Source organism: Mustela erminea, chromosome 1 (genome assembly GCF_009829155.1).
Source record: "Mustela erminea isolate mMusErm1 chromosome 1, mMusErm1.Pri, whole genome shotgun sequence".
NCBI classification, from domain to species: Eukaryota; Metazoa; Chordata; class Mammalia; order Carnivora; family Mustelidae; genus Mustela; species Mustela erminea.
This window is the reverse complement of record NC_045614.1, coordinates 87,425,072-87,439,221: the sequence shown is the minus strand read 5'-3', so window position 1 is coordinate 87,439,221 and position 14,150 is coordinate 87,425,072. Positions and strand designations below refer to the sequence as shown.

The 14,150-nt window shown below is 46.8% G+C and overlaps 1 long non-coding RNA gene across 1 annotated transcript; it reads right to left on the bottom strand.

The window, feature by feature from the left end:
• Nucleotides 1–723: 723 nt before the first annotated feature.
• LOC116600828 lies at nucleotides 724–7,867 on the bottom strand. Its single transcript, XR_004289829.1, has 3 exons — nucleotides 7,513–7,867; nucleotides 6,549–6,600; nucleotides 724–981 (listed from the first exon to the last, which is right to left on the bottom strand). It is a non-coding gene; the product is annotated as an uncharacterized LOC116600828 (long non-coding RNA).
• Between the last annotated feature and the right edge of the window lie 6,283 nt (nucleotides 7,868–14,150).

The following is a 14,150-nucleotide window of genomic DNA, read 5'->3' as shown; positions in this document are numbered from 1 at the left end:
GATAGTAAATAACTCTTTATAATTACCTACTATGATGCATGTCTCCATTCCCTAAAACAACGTATGAGTCAGGGTGGGCTAGCTTCTGTAACAAACAACCCCAATTTTCAGTGTCTTCACCAGACAAAAGTTTGATTTCACTCATACCAAGTCTGATGTGTATGTTCCTAGTTAAATGGCCCTCTTCTAAGTGGTGATGCAGGGATCCAGCCTCCCTCTAACCTGTCAAGTCATCATCTTTAGCCTTTGGCCCTCAAGGTCACCATGAAAGGGGATGACCGTGTAGGCAAGGCACACTAAATGCATTGGTCATGTTGGTCATCTTGTCATGTGGTCCAACCTCAATGCTGGGTGGCTGTTTCCCAGCTATAACTGTATTATGCCAGAGGAATACATATCTTGGTAGACAACAAGCAGCCTCTGCCACATGTAAGTACTGTCTTCACAGCTGACAACCCATTGAGGGTTTAAGGTACTTAACCAAGATCCCACTGCCTGTATATGGAGAAACCAGATTTGAACCCAGGTTTGTATGATCCAAAGTCCATGGTCTTACCACCCTTTTTTTTTTTTTTTTAATTTATTTATTTGACAGAGAGAGATCACAAGTAGGCAGAGAGGCAGGTAGAGAGAGAGAGGGGGAAGCAGGTTCTCCGCTGAGCAGAGAGCCCGATGTGGGGCTCGATCCCAGGACCCTGGGATCATGACCTGAGCCGAAGGCAGAGGCTTTAACCCACTGAGCCACCCAGGTGCCCCTCACCACTCTTTTGAACTAACTTCTTTGCCATGATGGTGCGACAGGCTCTTGGCCATTGGACCCATTGTTCTTGCCTCAGGCCAGTGTGGAAATCTGGTTTTGCTGCTGCCCCATTTTGTGGTGTGATTTTCCCGATGATCTGTGGTTCTCACTGGAGGCCTGGCTAGTCTGCCAAAACGTTCTCCTTCCCCAGATGCATTCATGGCACAGGGTGAAGTTTCCATCTTTGAGAGACAGAAAATAAATAGCATTCGCGCTTTCACAACTGCTGTTTAAATAGGATAACAGCCAATTTGCATATATAACTTAAGGCATCTTTGGTTTTAATATAGTTGCATTATTTCATGGTTCCATTTCCCACAGGCTAGTAAATGGTTAGTGTTAAAGAACAGACAGAGCTCTAGGAGTTTGCATATAGGAAATCACTTCGAGTTTGAGTAATGGAATCATTTTGTGAGCAGGAACATGCACTGGGTTCTAGTCACAGACAAATGTGTGTAGCAAACACCCCTTCCACCTTGGAGATTGAGACGGACTAAAGCAGAGCTCTGTGTTCACGTTCACTGGGACTGATGCTGATGTTTGTGAGAAATGTCAGCCCTGTCCCACAAGACCCTGATTACACCGAGCTCCAGTTACTATGATTGTACAACAAATTATCCTCAAACTCAGAGGCTTAAATAAGCATTTATTATGCTTACAGATTCATGGGGTGGGACTTTGAATAGGGTGCAGCTTAAATTTGTTTTTCAATTGGCTTAAATTTATTACTTCAGTTCTGGGGCCCCAGTTGGAAGACTCAGTGGTTGAGGGTTAGGATCATCATCTAAATGCTCGTTCATCCACAAGTCTGGTGGTTGATAGTAGCCGTTGGCTGGAGAGTCTCAGTTCCCTTTTCCCGTGGGCCTCTCCACTGAGACTCTCATCCTGAGAGAGAGAGAGAGTGCTAAGCAGAAGCTGTGTTGCCTTTTTCACTTTTCCTTAGAAGTCAGGTAGCATTGTTTCTGCCATATGTCACTCATTGAGGCAGTGACAAAGTCCTGTCGGGTTCAAGGAGAGTGTGGGGGTGTGGGAGACTCTGCCATACCCAGAGTGAGGAGTGGCAAAGTTCAAGAAGAATGAATGGGACTGGAGACATTGCCCTGGCCATTTCTGGAATAACTGATCTGCCATATCTTGTTTTTATTTTGATCCTGAAATCTGACTTAAATATTTGTTATCACATATTTGGTGCCCATGGGTCAGGCACCTTGGAGTCATCAAATCTAAGCTGCACCCCAACTCTGCAGAGTAGATCATGTTATCCTTTTTATAGATCAGGAAACTGAGGCCTTGAGAAGTTAACGAACTTACCCAAAGACACAGAGCTAGCTAATGATACAGTCAAGTCACAAAGCCAAGCTTGGCAGATTCCAAGACCCATACTCTTTCCCACAGATCCTATATGATTCCCTATGGGGATGAGTCACTCCTTTAATGAAAGGAAAGTTTGGCAGGGGAAGGCTGGAGTGGTGGAGACAGGGTAAAGGGAAGTTCAGACACTTTGGATTAATGGCAATTTCCATGAAGGTGTTTGTTCTAATAGTTTCCACCTTCCAGAATCCACACATCCTCAGAGCCTGTCAAGTCAAGCTGATGTAATTTAACCCTTCCTGCTTCCCAAACAGCTGTAATACATTTACTGTGGTTCTCCAGACTGTGTAAAATATGACACAAAGGCCAGAATATGGGATAATGTCAATGGACAGTGAAATCCACCGTCCTTCAGGTGGGCCTGGAAGACTTTACTAGGGCAACTCATCTTTCAGACCAAGAAGGTGTTTTTGATACTGCATGCTGGGAATATTTGTATCTTGATCTGGGGGATGATGACACGGGTATGTGTATTTGTAAAAAATCATCAGCCTGCTCTCTTAAAAGGTGTGTATTTTACTGATATAAGCTAAATGTCAGCCATGATACGAATATGGTTACAAAGTCATGATAATTATGCCAGGATAACAGGCATACATGAGCTCTGACTTGAGCAAATTGGGATGTCCAGTCCTCCTCATCATTACCAGTTCCTGCAATGGCCTCTCCAGAATGGTACAAGCTGGTGTGTGTGCTCAGAAGTGATTGATTTTCAATCAAGATCCTGTGAAGTCACATCTTTGGGTCCTCTTTCACAGTAAACTCACACATTCTGGGAACACACATTCATAAACACTTCATGTTCACACACGCGGACACACACACTTTTCCACACATGCCCACACAACCTATGCTTACACACTCATGCATCTCACACACATTCACACTCATATAACTTATAGGCACACACTTGTGCTCACACTTACATGCTCATATTTACACAAACGACACTTATACACAAAGACCCTCCTGTTTACTCTCACTCAACACCCATACAGATATTCCCACTTGCACACTCACATTTACATTCAGTTACACTGAGGCTCGCACATGCTTATGCTTTCACATTCCCACTCACACATGGGCTTACACTCCTTGGCTTACGCTCCCACGTGCATTTATATACTCCCCCCACATTTAGACACACACACATACTTTATCTCAATTCTCTGAGGAGAACTTAGCTGGAATTAGAATGGAACCCATTAGAACTTTTCTTAAGTTTACTGCACGGCTGTTTAGGGATCTTATCATTGCTACATTACTTCTCTGGTGATTGTGTTTTTGTTTTCAAAAGATCCTCTGGGCTTTTTGTTGCAAAATACAAATTTGAAATCATGGCACACATCTGCATACTGGACATAAAATTTGTGTCAACACAACAGAGATTCTTGCTAAGGCTGATATTAAAAACAACCAAAACAATTATCACCCCCAAACTACAATGTTTATAATTTGATTGCCTTTCAGTGCCTTTACCTCCTAGGTTTTAGACAGGGGTGATCTTAAATCAAATCTAAAAAAAAAAGAAAAAAAATCACCAGTCTAATGTTGGTGATTCTGATATTAGGGACCAAGAATCTCCTCAAGCTTCAGCCTAATGTCTGGCCCAGGCAGCTTGAAGCCTTTAGGGATGCAGGTCTGTCTGGGACCTTTAGTGTCACTAAATGAGCTTCCAGTGGCAGCTGCCCAGGTGGTGTTTGGGGTTGAATTCAGAGTTCCAGGCTCAATTCCTGGGTCCCAACTGAGCCGGGCAGTGTGTGGCTGGAGCACTGCCTAGGAAGCTTGCACGGATGCAGGCATGAAAAAGTTAAATAACAAACCATGAAAATAAAAACCCCAGAGAGCTGTAGCTAGGGGCTGGGGGTGTGGACAGTGCACCACTCAAGGCCAACCAGGCTGGCGATGACTCAGGACAGGCCGTTCCAAGATGTTTACATCACTTGCCACCCAATAAACAGGGCCGGCTTTAAAATCTCTTTCTCCTCATGGGACACCTGAGTGGCTCAGTCACTTAAGCAACTGCCTTCAGCTCAGGTCATGATCTCGGGGTCCTGGGATCAAGCCCGGTGTCAGGCTCCCTGCTCCCTCTCCCTCTGCCCCTGCCCTGCTTGTCTCCCCCCAACTCCACCTCTAATAAAATACAATCTTTTAAAAAAATCTCTCCTCCTCCTCTTGCAAGGCTGACAGAGAGGCCGAAGAGGGGAAAGGCAGAGTGCCCAGCTGCTCAGGCAGCACAAGTCATTCCTAGTTAACCAGGAGCAGGCATTTCACAGTCCACTAGGGAAAGGAGGGCAGATTCCCTTAGTGTCCCAATAGCAAAGGCAGAGTTAAAGCTACGAAGACAGCTGAATCTTCAGGCTGGAACCATGAAAAACCGAAGTTGGAGAGAGTGGGAATCTCAGTGTAGAAGCCAAAATATCCAAATATTCTTTTATTCAAGAAAGTGTCCTTCTGACCGCCTAAAATCTGGAAACATGGAAGGCATGACCCACAAAGCAGATCAGTGAGGACTGCAGAGCCAGGAAGGACTGGCTGAGGACACAGACGTGCTTGTCACCCCCAGTGAGGATTCTTCTGATTCACAGTTAGGAGAGACTGGCGATTCATACTACTATCACATAGTATATCAAGTACCTCTGATTTACATTTTGCTTTCCCCAAACTCTCTTTCTTTCTTTTTTTCATTTGAGATAGGATGAGTATGTCACATCGAGCTGTGAAGGGAAACCCTTTTGACTCCCCCGCTCAGTGGGAATCTCAGAAAGCCCAGAATTTGTGTTCAATCACCTTCAAAGCTCGCCTTCACTGGGGCCATTTGCCTGCTTGCTGATCTCACCCTGCCATTTCCTTTGGTGAGAGAGTGTTCAATGAGGGTGGAACCGGAGCTGTTTTTGGAGTCCATTTGCCTCTTGAGGTGGTTGGGTTAACACTGACAGATCCAGCCATCCTTTAAGAAGGAAGGGCTCCTCAAGCCTTCAAGGGTCTGAGCTTCCAAAGGCCAGCTGTGTTTTTCTACATACATATACTGCTCATTACCAAGTTATAAGTAGATCCTAAGAGCTTTGGCCTCAAAAAGACAAAACTACCATTCCCTTTTCAGTCTCCCCTTTTAGGGTCAAAGTCAGTTCACACATTTCCTCTCTCAACTCTATTTTTGGGTTTTGGACCAATAGCCCTAGCCCAAGAGCCCTTTTTCTAAACTTAAAACTTAAAAAGATCTGAATTTCATGGGATGGAGTGCTGGTGAAGGTCGGGGGTGGGGGTCATGCCATGGAGGTGGGGATGGTGACGTTGTTGTTGGCGATGACATTGATGTTGAGAGTAATGGTGGTGGCGGGGGTTGTTGATGGTGGTAATACGGATGGCAAGTGCGTGTGAAGGTGGTGCCAAAGACGATGATGGTGATGAGCTGTGGAATGGAGGTGGGGATGGGGGTGGAGGTGGGGTGGTGGGAGGCATGCTGGTGGTGACAGCAGAAGGTAGTACGGTAGCGGTAGAGGTGGAGTGGGGATGGTGGCAAAGAGGGAGACTGGTGCCGGTTGGTGGTGTGGTGGCAGTGATGGTGGCTCTGATGGCGGAGATCGTGGAGGTGGTGGTGACCATGGTGGGCAGTGTGATGATGGTGGGAGAACTGAGAGTATTGATGGCAGTGACGGTCGGTGGCCATGTTGGCAATGGTTGGTGAGGCACAATTAATTCTTTCTCTCTGCCTTCTGGGATTCTTGTAATAACTGAATATATTCTTCAGACTTTTGCATGCCACAAGAGGAGCAGCTTCACTAGTCATATAAAAGGTGTTTTTCCCATGACAGGGGTGTCCTTGGATTACCACCTCACAGCAAGAAGTGGCCTCGAAGATTTATTCAGCCTTGACTTGACAGCTTTTTTTGCTGAAGAAGAGGGGGAGAAAACCCTGATGGGTTGACCCACTAGTGATTCTTAGTTAACCACAACTTTTAGTTAACTTGATTTTTAGTGACTACAATAAACTACACACAGTTTCCGTCCCATTTCCTGGATTCAGACATCCCTCATCAGACCTGTACTTCTCCTAAGGAAGATCCTTGGAAATGAACCTCTTCAGATATCAAAGATAAGGAGCATGAGCAGGATAGATACGCTGTAAGGAGTCTGGTGCCCTGGGTGGCAAACAGTCCTTCCCCTCAAATCCCCCCCACGCCCCCTGGTCAACCAGACCACACAGACCACCTTTCCCATTGTGATTCCCATTCATTGATTGCCTCCTTGTATCAATACGAGGTGCTTCCCATAAGTTCTCTCAATGTAATTCTTAACAATAATGGCGTAAAGATAGCAGTTTTATCCCCATTATAAAAATGAGGACATTGAGGTTCAGAGAGGAATTGTAACTCACCTGAGGTCACACAGCTAAGTAGGCAGGTCCCTACACATAGCGCTGTGCCTTACTTCATTTTTCAGTTCAGTCAAACACGGAATGAAAGATACAACAAGGCTGCTTTCAACGCACACAGGGTGTTGGGAACAATGATGTATTTTTTCTGCCCCAAAGCCCAGCATACCAGCTTGTAAAAGGCAGAGAGATAAGGCACTGCTACTGTTAATGGGAATTTTCAGTGTCCAGTTAAATCTAACAATGAGTTTCTGACCAAAATAATTCTTTACCCAAAATTGACTGGAAGTCAAGTCATTTGGGAATTGTCTCCAGTTGAAAAGATGCTATTCTTTTGGATCCAAGAGTGTCCCTTCAGAACAATATAGAGGAAAGGCTGGTTTGGAAGGAGTCTATGTTTTTCTGTTAATTCCTATTTTAGAACAAATATTTAGAGAGATTTCCACTAGCAACATGTATGGTTAAAAGAGCCTCCGTCTGATAGCAAAGCCACAGGTTTTCCTGGGGAGTTGAGGAATGGAGACGTCTGCCAAGACTGATGCTTTGAAGCAAAGTCTCCTTGAAGCAAGGACTGATGGGTAGAGAGAGACAGACACAGGAGGGTTTTAGAAAGCTGCAAAGCATGGGGCTGCTTCTCCCATTCCCAGCCCAGGAGCCATTCAGATTTGGGTCATACTTCAGGAGAGGGCAACAGGGAAGGCCCTAGCACCTTTGAGGTGAAATCAAGTATTAGACAGATGACCCCAAGGGAAACCTGAAGTCAGAAACCTGACTGGAGGGAGGGTGGGAGGGAGGTTGGCAGAGAAACAGTGGGTGAGGGGAAGCAATCAAAGAAAATCACTCTTGCAGATGCAGCCATGGGGTCGGCAGGCCGTGCTGATGTGACTCCTCTCTGAGCCCTCCTCCAAGCCACCAGGCTGAGGGAAACCACAGCCAGAGACCAGGGAGCTGCCACCACACCACTTACTTCTTGATAGTATGAACAGGTCGTAGCTATTATTGACAAAACCTTGAGTTATCTCTGACAATCCTGAGGGCTTACGAGGAAACCTGCATCCGGACATTTTGTGGTGCAGAGCTTGCAGTGTTTGAGGAGGGGAGAAACGGGAGTGGGAGGATCGGCTTTGAGAGCTCAGGCCTCTGAAGCCCATGGGTCACCGGGGCCAGAGCATTGAAGCTTTCCACAGGGCTTCCTTGGCTCTCTGGCCTGGTCTGGTTCTCTCTTTGCTCCTCTCTGAGGAAAGGAAGTACATAGAGGGGACAGAGGCACAGGGGCCTGCTCAGGAAAGTGGTCAGGGGCCCTGGGAGGAGTGGGCAGGCCCTGAGGGGCCCAGAAGGGAATGAGGGATAGGGCTGTTTCCTTAGCAACTGCTCTGTTGTAGCAACGGAGAGAACAGTCTCCCTGCCTTTCTGTTTCCCTGAAGAGCTTGATCAGCCTTAGCCAGGGTGTCAGGGGAAAGCTGCTCTAGTGATTTTATTTCACACTTGGGGCTCCCTGGGAACTGGAAAGGAAGGGGAAAGTTGGACCTGGTTTGGTAATAGTCAGTCACTTGGGGCAGCAGAATGTAGGTAACCACGAATACAGAGGAGAATAGGGAGCACATTTCACCAACCAGCAGAAAGAGAGGAAGGCTTGCATCCTTAAGCCATTTTATTGCCACATTTTCATAGTTTACTCATTCAGAAAAGTATTCAACCCTGTGGAATCTGCATCCATACTTCAGTCCCAGAATTATTCCTTCATTTATGGATTCATTCAATAATTATTGATGAAGTCCCTCTGATGTGCTGGGAACTTCCTAGCTGCTAGGGATACTGTTAATCAGAAATGCCAACATTCACTGGATACCTTATTATCCCATTCTATAGACAGGGAAACTGAGGAACAAAGAATTTTTATGAAGATTACAACAGCCAATATGGCCAATCTGGTCTTGGCCTCAGGGAGCTTTTATTCCAGTAGAGGAGATGGACAGCAGACAAATAATTACATAATTATTTGATTATATTTGTGATAAATGTAATAACAGAGATAGGAGTTTGTCAGTCTGAGGAAAAGATAAGAAAAGAGACTGGGGCATGACTTTGACAAACCTAAAAACAGGGTCAGGACTAGAATGAAGCAAGAAAGTCACTGAGGGCTGAAAATTAAAGGGCGCACTCACAGTGACCCTGGTGCCTCTCTTGTTCCCTGCTAGTCCCTGACCTTGCCCATGGATAAGGTGTGGGAGATAAGGGCTGCTCTTTGGAGAGACCCTTGGGAGAGCATATGGCTTTGAGGTTGTCCACAGAGTTAGGGAGAAGGCATAACTTCAGGGGTGACAACCTTGAGAAGGCAAGAGGGAGATGTTGGCTTTAGAGGGGAGCAGGAATATCCATTGTAACAGGAGGGAAAGCAGAGGTTTGTGGACTGATATAGGTAAATTGACAGATTTGGCAATGGGAATATGGGAGAGTTTCTGACTGATTTCTATTTGTTCAGTAAAATATAAAATAAGATACTCGTTTGGAAGTAAAGCCAGAGGAGGGGAGGTGGGCAGTCTGAGGACAGAAAAGAAAGTCCATGAGGGTTGGATTTGAGAGTGGCGGGCGTGTCTTGGCAGCTGTGATTCTAGTCAGAGGGAGGTCTGGAGTGGGTGGGTGGCGGGGATTGGGGGGTGAATTCAACCTGAATTGGTAACTAACCAGGTGAGCATATGGCAGGAGGAGGGTGAGGGAGGTTGCTAGCAACCTCCTAGATGCTTAGGATCCCTAGAAAGATGGATCACAAAATATAATTTGGAGAAATAGGAGAGTAGGCTTTTCTTTTTTTTTTTTTTTAAAGATTTTATTTATTTATTTGACAGAGAGAAAGAGAGAGCACAAGTAGGCAGAGAAGCAGGAAGAGGGAGAGGGGGAAGCAGGCTCCCCGCTGAGCAGAGAGCCCAATGCGGGGCTCAATCCCAGGACCCCAGGATCATGACCTGAGCTGAAGGCAGAGGCTTTAACCCACTGAGCCACCCAGGTGCCCCAAGAGGGTAGGCTTTTGAGAGGATAATGGGTAAAGAGGAAAAAGGAAGGCTCAGAGAAGATGGCAAGGCTCTAGAAGCTTTTAGCAAAGGCAGAATGTGAGACCCGAAGTGGGAGGGTTTGAGGGCAGAGAGTGTAGAAGATCAGGGTGGGCCTGTGTATGCCCAGAGTGGTGCAGGGAGCATGGTTTGGGGTATTAGCTGATCTGGGAGACAGACATCTGATGGTCTCTAAAATGGAGACAAACATTTTGGAGGTCAGGAAGCAGGAATGCTCATAGCTACATCATTAATAATTTATGTATTGTACAAAATGATTTCCATTTATAATCCTCTGATTGCAAATGATGGTAGAAAACATTGTATGTTGAACTCACCTTGGGTTATGTTTTCCTGAAATTGCTCAATTGTGCCCTTTTTGTGGATGCCACCAAACGGCAGGTTTCCTGGCCTCTGTCCCTCCAAGACTCACACCATCAGAATGAGCTCAAGGAATAAATTGGGAGTACTGAATTTGTGGTTCTTTGTTGAAGTTGTCTTATCCAAGGCATGGAAGACCGTCTTTCAAAATCCACCAAAGATGTCAGCCTGGCTCTTCAGGCCACATTGCTAACCAGAAGTAATGTTCCAAGGGATGGAGATTCCAGGAGAATGAGCTGGTGGAAATGATCTGGTTGGAGTAGTCACTCTCTCCTCCTGTCCAAGGTCATTTTTCCAAAACACTTTTTTTTTTTTTTTTTTTTAAGCAGTAAGGAAACTATGGTGGAATTTTACATTCAAGAGCCCAACCAAATTTTTATGATTTTTATGATTCTTCCCCCTTTTCTTTACAATTGATACATTTATCTCAGGGGCAGGGATTCTTTTCTTTTGGGAGTTCTATCCTACAGTAAAGGATGTATGTTGGAAGTGCAAGGGGAGGAGATCTTCTAGAACCCAAGGTGAGTTTTCCCAGGGCAGCTGCCAGTATGCTAAGGCAGGCACATTTGCATGGGACTATGAACTATTGCCAACTTACTAGTGCAAAGATCATGCATGGGAAAGAAAATGAATGAAGTTGTAGAAACCCCAAATACAATAAATATACAAGAATCCCAGAAAAATTCCCCAGGCTCAGCCTAACATGCTCAGAGCCTTCCTCCAACAGCTCTTTGTTGCATACCCATGAGAAAGAGAAAGAGAATGCAGAGATGAATGTGACATGCAGGGGTCCTGGATTGAGTGTCTTGGAGGGACATTTGGTGAGTCCACCGAGTTCTATCATGTCATTAATTGGAGTGATCTCAGTGAGGGATTATGCCTGGTATTCATGAGAACTTACACATGTGTGTACGTGCATGTGCATGTGTGTGCGGGCACACACACATGCACAGTCTTGTTAAAACACTAAAGGCAAATCCTGCCAAATCTGGGACTCATTTAGCCTGAGCTCTTGGTCTAATCACAGCTTGATTTTGGGATGACAACATAAAAAGGGAGCTGGAATAAAATCAAGCCCTTCCAGGTCTGATCATCTGTAATTTCAACAGCAAACCTGGACTTTGTACACTTGGAATTTATGTGTGTGTGGAAGGGGGAGAGAGGGTATGAGAGGAGGGAATGAATTTGCATCAGTCTCCCATTTGCCTTTAACACCTTACCGCTGACAGAGGTCTTCCAGCCACATTATCGTTTTGATCCTCACGACCTCCCTGCAAGGCAGATAATTAATTCCATGCTCTCTTTCTGGAGGGAGAAACTGAGGAGCCAAGAGTTTAAACCTCTGCAGATCCAGGGAAGGCCTGAGGTCTTCACGCTCATTAACCTTCTCCTTCCTCACCCTTCATAATGAAAAAGTCAAGTACAATTAATTCTTTAAAGACAGTAACCAAACCCTGTTCCTGGGAAAAATTTCGTGGTTGCACAAATCGATAAGTTGTACCTGATCTGTTCACATAAATGCCATCACTAGCTCTTTTGTTGCTAGGGAGCATGTAGACAACGAGCTACGGACCTGAACTGAATGCTCCGTGGACCCTACAAGATACTTTATTTTCTGGAACATGCTAAGAAAGGGTTAATTGCTAAGTGCTTGAAGAAATTTAAGCCAGCTGAAACAGCTACTAAATCATCCATAAAATGAAGTGGCTGTTTTTGCCCACTGTGCCCTGACCTCCACCCTTCAGATGAACTTGTGTGCCTTTCCCCAGAGCGGCCAGTCCACTTGGAATGATCCACAATTCTTGGGGGAGGATGTGACATGTCAGTGCCTTTGCAACAGCATATGCATCACCAAGGGCATATCTCCAGGGCTCTTGGCTGTCCGTTTGGCTTCCCGAGACCAACCGTTCAAGCTTTTTGCTGCACAGACATGGCCCTGGGTCATCCTGGGAACTGACCCATCTTGGATGAAGACCAGTGCTGCTTCGGGTTGGAAGTAATTTAAATTAAAAGCTGCCCTATGGGGGGAACCCTGTGAGTCCTTCCAGAAAGAAAGGCATCTATTGAATTTGTGACCTCTTTCTCAGAGCCCGGCTTTCCCCTTTTCTTGCTTGTTCTTTGTTCCATCCTAGCCTAGGGAGTGGCCCACCACTGCATGCATGTTCCAATTCTAAGAAGTGGGGAGGGAGGAGAGTCACAGGGAAGGCGAGGCAGGTGGTCCCAGACCGCTGAGGTGGGGTTCAGGGATGCTGGAGTGGAGACGGGGGCCTGAGGCTGCAGCCCATCACCTTGATGGGTGAAGACCAGCAGAGGCGACGGAAAGTGGCTCAGGCCAGGGGCTCAGGCCAGCAACGGGGACCTGCCAGCAAGACCCCACCTGAGCTCTCCCAGTGCCCACTGGGGCTCCGCAGCATCCTGCAGCCATACGAAGGCAGCCTCAGACAAAATGGACAAGACTGTGCTCCAATAGAACTTGCACTGCAAAGCCAGAGAGCTAGCCTACGGGCTGTGCTTTGTTGACCCCTGTTCCAGAAAAACACATACAATGGGAGACACAGCAGCTGTTTTTGAACAATTCAATCTGTGGCAGTCTGCCCTCTGCCCAGAGGGAAAGATAATCCCTTCTTATCATATTAATGTCATGGGTGTTGGAAAATTCTCTGAGTAGGTCAGAGACCAGATTGGCTCACGGCACCCTGGGAAAGTTGAAGGACATTTTAACACTTTAGCATGCCAAGGAGACATCACAAGTCCGGCCGAAAGCTTCTTTGAGCCCAGGAAACTCTTCATTTGTTCCTCGCTCTCTTCCCCCATAGCCAGGGTAGCACATGTCCTGGGCCATTCATTATCAGGTGAGACCCAGGAGCCTATGCTACCTTTGCTCCCAGTTTGGTGATCTTCATCTTTGGGGAGGGGGCAGGAGTCTGCTCTTCCTCTCTGGGCTCTTGGCATCCTCTGGCCTTCAGCCGCCACCCAAGAGTCCTGGATCTGGAGCTTGTCACCAAGTGGATGGCTAGCATCCTCCCCCAAAGGCAGAACAAAACAAATCCCAAAGCTGCGAGAAGGGAAAGGAGAAATATTTGAAGACAAAGCAGCAATGTGGGCCTTCACCAACGTGTCAGGGAATGCCAGGTGCTAGTCTCCGGTCAGCTTGTGTAACCTAGACTCATGAGGGGACAGAGAGATGCCCACACAGAAGCCTTCGGGACTCTGGGCGCAGCCCTGACTAGGTGGCTCCATCTCCTGGGGTACAACCCAGTGCTCCCCCTGGGGGCTTCTCACACAGCAGTCTTCTGGAACTCAACACTCAGCTCCGATTCACTGCCTCAGTTTCGCCAAGAAAGGAAATGTCTTCGTTTCCTCTTCTGCCATCTGTCTCGAATGCTGCTTTAATTCTGCTTTCTATATTCTCCTTCTCCCGCTCTTCCACCCTCTTTTCTCCCCGCACTTACACACGAACGTTTTCCCTCTTTTCACACATATCTCACGCAGAACAGCGGGCCCCAGAGGCCCGGAGACTGCCACTGAACCCGCACTAACATGCAGGAACTGATGGCTTTTTTCAAAAGCACCAGTGTTAAGATGGCTTTATGGCTGAGCACAGACGACACACAGCGGTGGAAGTCCCTATCGGCTTGGGAGTGTGTCTGCTACCCTGTGGTTTTTCGGAGTCTTTCCCCCTCCTACAGAACTTTCTGTGACGTACCGACTTCTTTCACCAACGACACATAGTTTTCTCTTACATCTGATTACACTGGCAAATGCACGCAGAGTGGAAAAGACCATGCAGCTCCTTCCCATCTGAGTCTGAGTGTGAATGGGTCCAGGAAGAACGAAGACAAACCGAGGTTCCCTTTCACGGCCCTTGGGCAGGAACTTGTAGGTACTGGGATCTGGATCTTGGACGCAAACCTATTACAAACCAGACACCTCTGGCCTATGCGTCTCCTAGTAAACTGTACCCCATCCCCTCTGTGGGGGCCCCCCACTTCCCAGCAGTAGATTCTACCCACAGATGGCAATGACTTAGTGAAGCAGTTTGGCTCAGGCATCACGAATAGGCACTGAGGTTGGGCTGGCTTGAGAAGCAGCAGGATGGGTGGGACGTGGTGGGATGGAGAAGTTCGGGCCAGTAACTCCTCCTGGCCGCTCCGTGCTCTCCAGGGATGTGGTGGTC